This window comes from Otolemur garnettii, unplaced genomic scaffold, assembly GCF_000181295.1.
Source record: "Otolemur garnettii isolate 467f Iridium unplaced genomic scaffold, OtoGar3 scaffold00030, whole genome shotgun sequence".
Lineage (NCBI taxonomy): Eukaryota > Metazoa > Chordata > Mammalia > Primates > Galagidae > Otolemur > Otolemur garnettii.
This window is the reverse complement of record NW_003852425.1, coordinates 18,615,821-18,623,686: the sequence shown is the minus strand read 5'-3', so window position 1 is coordinate 18,623,686 and position 7,866 is coordinate 18,615,821. Positions and strand designations below refer to the sequence as shown.

General features: G+C 46.2%; 1 pseudogene; it reads left to right on the top strand.

Moving 5' to 3' along the window:
* Positions 1-6,345: 6,345 nt before the first annotated feature.
* Positions 6,346-7,008, top strand: LOC100943225 (annotated as a pseudogene).
* Positions 7,009-7,866: the final 858 nt, after the last annotated feature.

Genomic DNA, 7,866 nt, shown 5'->3' with positions numbered 1-7,866 from the left:
TCTAAGCGTGGCAGCCCCATGAGGCCAAGCAGCAGAGCTGAACTGGGAAAATAATCATAGTTCTTTAGACTATTTTTGAGAATGGAAATGAAAGGTAAATGTCCATAGGAATGGGACAGCTTCCACTGTGTAGTTAGATCTCACCCCCCAAGGATGATACTTCATAGAGTTAAGCATTTGGGATTTGTGTGTTTGCCTTCACATGTGTAAACATGTCGATGATGTTATTCTCTATCAGTGCATTTTACCAATTTTATATTAAGTAAGGATATTTTGCTAATATTAATCCTGCAGTTTATAATCTAAGTCTCTGTGGGCCAGATGAACCACACAGATTCTAATTCAGGCCATAAAGGAATCAGCAGCTAGTTTAGAGCTCTGGGGGCAGCAACTGGAAGATTTAAGGTGTCTGGTCTGGCTGTCTTACATTATCTCTCTATAGTCCCTTGGGGGTCCCTTCCTGTGGATGCAGGGTGGAGTTGGTGGAGGCTCTCTGGGCCAGCAGAGCCAGGCTGGAGCCAAGGTAACCCCCACGCTCACTTCTGCATTTGTTTATTAACACCACAAATGTGATTATCCTTTAGAGATTATCAGAAAAGTGGCCACACACAGTTCATGTGAACTCACTCCCTGGATGAGTTCTGTGCTCATTCACATTTTGTTCCATTTCTTGGGAAAAGCTCAGAAACAACTGGGTGGAAATGTCATTTTCCATTAATGAGAGATAAGTTTCCTGCCAAAGGAGGGGAATAAGTAAATAAAAGCTCATAATTCTGTGATATTGGCTTTCTATTAAACTAATAAGCAAGTTGGCAGCAGGAAGTGAGGGAGACTGTGTGTGGCTTAGTGAGGCAAAAGGCTCATTGTGAGACAGGATTCCTTCTAAGTATTAGAAATATAAATATTAGATTGGTGGTATCTTGCTCTCTTTGTAGAATTCTGAACAGTATTTTATCCCACTTGATGTCAATGCTGGTTTTTGAAGAGCTGCAGGGTGAGAGGGTAAGAGGTGTTCTGACCTTGTTCACACAAAATCATGGAAATAAGCTTGTCTGAGTGTCATGCTCACCACTGCCTGTTGTGTACCCAGTGCACTGGACATCTCCTGACAGGAATGAGGCTCCAGCCTTTTCTCTGAGAACAGTTACAGTGGAGTCCAGGCTTCTCCAATCTTATCATCTAGCATTTGAGAGACTGGAACTGCCAGGATGCAACAATTTTAATTCAATTTGCCTGGGACATGGGTGTCGAGAGAGTTGGTTAGACATTATTCTGGGTGTGCCTGGGAGGGTATGTGGGGGGGGAGGTGGACACTGAGTAGCAGATGGATGAAGCAGGTCCCCCCACCATGAGGGGAAAGCACCATCTAGCCAACGAAAGGCTGTACTGGAACCGAAGGTAGAATAAGGGTGGGTCTAGCTCTCTGCTTGTGATCTGGGACAAAGTCTTCTGATTCCCACTGGAGCCACCCCCCACCCTCATTCCCTGGGTCTCAGCAGGGAATGGGAATTGATTGTGTGCGCTGAGTATTGTTCCATATATATCTCTGTGTCCACGTGTATGTGTGTCCATGTACACATGTACCCTGTGGTTCTGGCTGTTATAGTCTGACCCCACCCCAGGGCATCCAGGGGCACATGGAGAGGGGAGCCCTATAAGTTTGGAACACTCCTCCCTTTTGTGACCTGTGTTAGATACTTCACTGCCACAGACTCTGAAAACCATAGTCTAAGTTTACCTTTGGGAATGTACCAGATAAATGAATCCTGTAAGGTGGATGAAGCTTGAGACTTCTCATTTAGAAGTGTAGACTTCTCGCATAGTAGAGTAGTATGCTACACTACTCTAAAAGAGAGTAGTGTAGCTTATTATATCCCTCTGAAAATGTTCTTAGAACTTTTTTTGCAAGTGTCAGATTAATTTCAAATAATACATGGACTCATCTTTTTCAATCATGTCTCTACATTCCTAATTTTACACAGGTTGGACACTCATGATGAAAGTCCTTTGTGGGTGTGAATAAATAATTTGTGGCAACTGAGCATGGTTGCTTAAAATCACTCAGTTTAGTGTATTTCATCCTGGAAGGAATGTGTATATCAGTCAAGAACTGGAAATAAAATTGGAAAAAAGGAAGGAATTTTCTTGAGTTTCTCGATATAGATAGGTGGCTTTCTAAAGCTGAGATTTAAATGTCAAGCATTTCTTAATGAAAACACACATGTACATCTTTTCATACACTGACTCTTTACCTGTCCTAGGAATTTTTGACACATAATATTCCTGACTTGTTCTCATATTTATCAAGGTAATATCAGCTGATAAATAAAATACACATAGGTAATATCTTCATGCCAACTTATACTTTTGTAGTGCTGAGTATTTAACCAACTAAGCATGCTCAGTACAAGTGTACCTGTGCTGTATTCAAAGCTGGTATAAATGGAAATATAATCTGTACTAGCATAAAAATTTTCTACTCTGATAATATTTCCTTCCAATTTTGTAACCTTTCTAAGAATATCAACTATGCTTCTAGTAAAATGAAAAGTAAGTTATAGAAGATTATTTTCTGTAAAGCACACACACACATTTGGCAGAATTATATCTGCAATAGTAACTTATACCTCCCCCCGCCAGCCAATGTCTCCACATTGCCCTGTGACCAGCCCTCACTCTGAGGTCAGACTGGATGGCATCCATTGCTATAAAAAAGTGAGCATGTGAGCAAGAGATAGACGGAAAACACGGCAGTGTTATCATGAGTATGGTTTCCACCTGTGCGCACCCTGAGCCCCTCGGTGCACTGGGTGGCATCTGGGCCACCTGCAGGAACCGTGGGTCTAACACATCTAGGGGGAAGGAAGAATCTTCCTTGAGGCCTTTATGCTTTGTACTTGTTGTCAGTGTATTTAGTCAATGGTTATTTTTACAGTATGTTTTTTTTCATTTACTTCACAAATGAGGGGTTGGCTGAATCCTGAGCCCTGGAGCTGCAGCCAGCGAGGGTAGGTGGGCCTCAGGCCTGGTGGTCCATCCTCACATGGGGCCTCTGCCTCTCTCTCTCTCTCATGCCTTCTCCAGTCTCTTTTTTCGGGTTTGCGGTCTAACTTGTTTGTTGTTGGATTTGGTTAGAGTTCCGAGGCAGGTGAGATGAACAGCCCGAGAGGCATCTCCATGCATCAGGTGTACCTGGGGCTCCGAGTGCAGTGTCTGCCCAAGACCCCTGGGGCGTTGGAGGTGAGCGCAAAAGGGTCTTATGGAAGGAAGAGATGGGTGGGTCTGGGTTTCCAAAGCTGCTGCGCCACTGGAATGATGGAGGAGATGATGGATGACTGATACTGATACTCTCTCAAGAATCTTTTATCCCTGAGGGTAGTTTTGCCAACTCTACAGTGAACTTACACATCCTCAGGTGTTTGGGATTCAGCCTGCGGACCTGTGAGTCAGGCCTCCTGCGAAAGTGGCAGGAAGGTCTGTGGGAGCTGAGTCTAACTGCAGTTTCAGCAGGCCAGTGTCCGTAGATTCTTCGCAATTTCTCACTGGCACAGGTGTCTAGCAGATGACTTGTTCACCAGTGATTGGGGCAAGAAGGGAAAGCCAGGGTTGCTTGTCTCCCTCCACAGTTGGCGGTGGGCATGACCATGTCCTGTCCACTGCTGCTGGAGTTCTTCATGGAAAAAGTGTTAGATAGGACTACAAATACTAAGAAATAACTTTTCAGAACATAAAACAATTTTTAAGAAAATTAATCACCATTTACAAGAAATGGATATGAGCTGAAGTGAAAAGGATGTATATTTTGTGTGTGTGTGTTTGAGAGAGAGAGAGGTGTTAAGAGACGCTGGCCTCCAGCCAGGGACCTACAGGCCTCACCTGTACTCATTTCCCAGCTCCTTGGTGCTCTACTGCCCTTTATAGAAATTATCAAGCTTTTCATGGAAACACAGACTTGCCTTTGTTTCCCCTTTATATCTTCCACTAAATGCATGAAATATCTTAACTGCAGGTCAACCCTTCAAAGAAGTGTTATGTTCAAATTTTAGAATAGTTAGGGCCAAAATTGCATAGTTGAAAGGTCTGTGCCAATTCATCCTTTGTCTGCCTCTGCTGTACTTTCAGTATACAGAGGACCACATCTGTCCACAACCTTTACCAGCATTTCTCAACTTGATTGCATGTTAGACCATATCAGGAACTTAAAAAAAAATACAGAGATACCTACATCCCAGTCAGAGCAAAAGAACCAAAATTCCTTTCAGGGATATGGCATTGATATTTCTTAGAAATTCTCCAAGGGATTCTAATGCATAATTATAGTTTTTGAAGCCCTAGACTAGTCTGTGGATGATAAGTAAGCATTCATTTGATACAATATACTAGCCAATTGTTGAGAGCTGTCTAGAGAATTGTGTGGAGAATGACCCCACAGTGGTGTGTGGGCTGAGGGAAGGGGCATCAAGCTACTTCTGTAATGTCTGCAGGAGGACCCCACCCGTTAGGCTCTTGCCATAACTCACCACATCCTTCTAACGCTGAAGTTTCCTTCATGAACAGCGATGATTTCACTCCCTATTTCCCTGGTCTCTGTTCAGATGGTGGGCTCAGCATACATATCTCATGATAATAAACTGTATTTTATGTTCATTTTACTAGTAGGAGAGGACTCTAAGATTAAGTGCTACACACACACACCCACCTTGCACTGTCAACACGACTGCACACTTACTACGCTGGAGTAAATAGTACAGAAGCGACGTTGGTCACATTGTGGGCATCTTGCTCCTGCCATGCAGTGAATCTTATTGTTGACATGACCAATTGGCAATGCACAGTAATAGTTAGATGTTATGGCTCAGCGCCTGTGGCTCAAGCAGCTAAGGCGCCAGCCACATACACCTAAGGTGGTGGGTTCGAATCTAGCCTGGGCCTGCCAAACAACAATAATGGCTGCAACCAAAAAAAAGCCGGGCTTTGTGGCAGGCACCTGTGGTCCCAGCTACTTGGGAGGCTGAGGCAGGAGACTTGCTTGAGCCCAGGAGTTGGAGGTTGCTGTGAGCAGTGAAGCCATGGCACACTACCCAGGGGCTCAGCTTGAGGCTCTGTCTCAAAAAAAAAAAAAATAGTTAGATGTTATGAACTTGGAAGTAAAAGCAAAGAAGTCTCTTCCCACTCCAATTTCTCCTGGCCCCTACTCACCCCACGTCTTCCAGTTACTCCATCTGCTGCAGCATCAGTTTGGTTATATGGTGGACTTACCACTGCTATGGGCTTCACAGGGTTCAAGGACATCACAAATAATATGACCTGTATTATATGCTCATGAATGCTCTGTACAGAATGACAGAAAATGTGGAACAGTTTCATGTGTCATTATTGGCACGTCGACCACCTGATTGCCTGTAGCTGGGTAGTTCCGGTCACCTGGGTGCTGGTGTCCATCACACTCCCCAGTTTCCTGTGAGTAGTCACCCCATGCACACAAAATGGAACACTGGGGTGTGGGGGAAGAGACGTGTAATGTGCTAGAACAGGTGGCCCCATCACTCCTGGAACTGCTGAGCAGATCACTAACTAAGTGCAGTGTCAAGGTCAGACCCAGGAGAATCTACTGCCCTGGAAGCCACCTGATAGATAATTCTTTATAGTTTGCAAAGCCTGTTGTTTATTTACACGGTTTCATTTCATGTTTTTAACAACCTGTGAGAGAAGTATCATCCAGCTCATTTTATAGAAAAATAAAACTCTTACTCTCTGAAGATATTTTGGATATAGCAAAAGAGCATTTCCTGTATTTATGGGTATGCAGACTATTAAAAACTAAAGCATTCCTGGAAGAAAAAGAGTAGGACTCAGCAGTCACTCAGCGGTACTAGCTAATGTCTCTGTTTCTCAGCAGTAGTCAAGGACAACATGGGGCAGGTATGGCTGCTTTACCTCCACTCACCTTCATGGGCACTGGGCTGGGATGTTGTCCTGGGGAGAATGCTAGGAGGACTTAGTGGCTCATGTCTTTTTGCAGGCCCCTTTAATCCTTTGGGGTCTGGCTAGCCTGCCCTTGGTGGAGGCTTCAAGGTTTAGAGAGAGGAGCCCTGAGCACATCTGCTGGCTGGGTCCTGTGGATCCTCCTCTGGAAAAGTGAATCCCACAGGGGAGAGCGCAGCATGGTGCTCTGCTTTGGTGACACTGTCCTGGTGTGGCCTTTGGCCCCAACACCTGTGTTTCTTCCTATAAGCAAGACAGCCCCCACCTCTTAGCCCAACTTCTTCCCATTTCAGCTCTGACCCCAGATGACCCGAGTCCTGGATCTCAGAGTCAGGTCCCACACGGATAAGGTTTTTGGGTATGGCTCCATTTGCTCCAAATTCTCCAAGTCCTCCTGACATAAAACAACAGGCTTGTAAGCCAGTGCTGCTGTGCCGGGACCTGGCCATGCCTGGCCTGGCCTGGCCGGCACTGTGCGCGCCTCCCGTGACGGATGACTGGCTCTGTGTGTGCTCCATGCACAAGTTCTCAGCCAAGGACATCGATGGGGATACGGTTTGCCGGGACAAGTACCGGGGCTTCCTGTGCATTGTCACCAACATGGCCTCACAATGAGGCAAAACCGATGTAAACTATACTCAGCTTGTTGACCTGCACGCCGGATGTGCTAAGTGCGATTTACATAGGGATCCTGGCTTTCCCCCCGCATCCAGCTCGGGAAATAGGAACCAGGAAGTATTGCAGAGATCAAAGAGTTTGCTGCTGGCTGTAACGTCAAATTTGATATGTACGGCAAGATCTGTGTGAATGGGGATGACGCCTACCTGCTATGGAAGTGGAAAAACTCCAGCCCAAGGGCAGGGGCATCCTGGGAAATGCCATCAAATGGAACTTCATGAAGTTCCTCATTGACAAGAACGGCTGTGTGGTGAAGCGTTATGGTCCATGAAGGAGCCCCTGGTGATAGAGAAGGACCTGCCCTGCTATCTCTAGCTCCACAAGCATGAGCCCTCGCCAAGCCCCTGCCCGCGTCCCCCGGAACCTGCCCGCGTCCCCGGGCCTTCCACCTGGCACCCATGACGGTCTGCCTATAAACCTGCCACTGGTGAGGCAGACCCGAGAACCTGGCGTGCACCCTGCCGGAGGAAGGTTCCAAGCCCCGGTGGAACCTCTGCTGCCTTGTGGGAATTAAACAAAGAAAAAACAGGCTCTTTGCCCTTACACACATATGACAGTGAGTCATACAGGTGGAGCAGGACCCCCACTTAGAAGGAGGATGAGGAGGTGGCAGTCACCAGCTGGGATAACACTAAAGCCAGCAGGGTCCCAAGCAGCAAGGCCCACTCTGTCCCTGGGGCGGGTCACTGTCCTTGGGCTGGTCTCTGTGCTTCCTGCAGTGCTTGGCTATTACCTCTAAGAACTTGGTCCTGGCACCGGTGACCCCTTTTCTTTTCTACAACACAGGTCTGTGGGCAGCTGAGTGGCTTTTTCAGCTGATTGCCCTTGTAGATTGGGGAGCCAGGTCTTCATTCCCCTCTTTTAAACTGTCTGCATCCCTTTAGTCCAAACCAATAAATTCTTTTAAAAACTTTGTGATCTTTCTAAGAGTCATTTGGACTTCGCCTGAGGCCACCTTGAGCCACTCTATGACCTTTTCTGATTATTTTCGAGGCAGAAAACTCCTCCATCCCTGAGACTCCAGGCGGCTTTCTGGGATGAGGCTGTTGAGTCTCGGAGCCTCTTCTGTAAATAGGTGTTCACCAGGCCCCTCCTTCCATTGCTTTGGTCTCATTTTATAGCCACACCTCTGATCTGATCATTGCTTTAAAATCTCTGCTGGCTGGATGTGAACACTGAGAGGTTTGATCCCATGGATTCCAT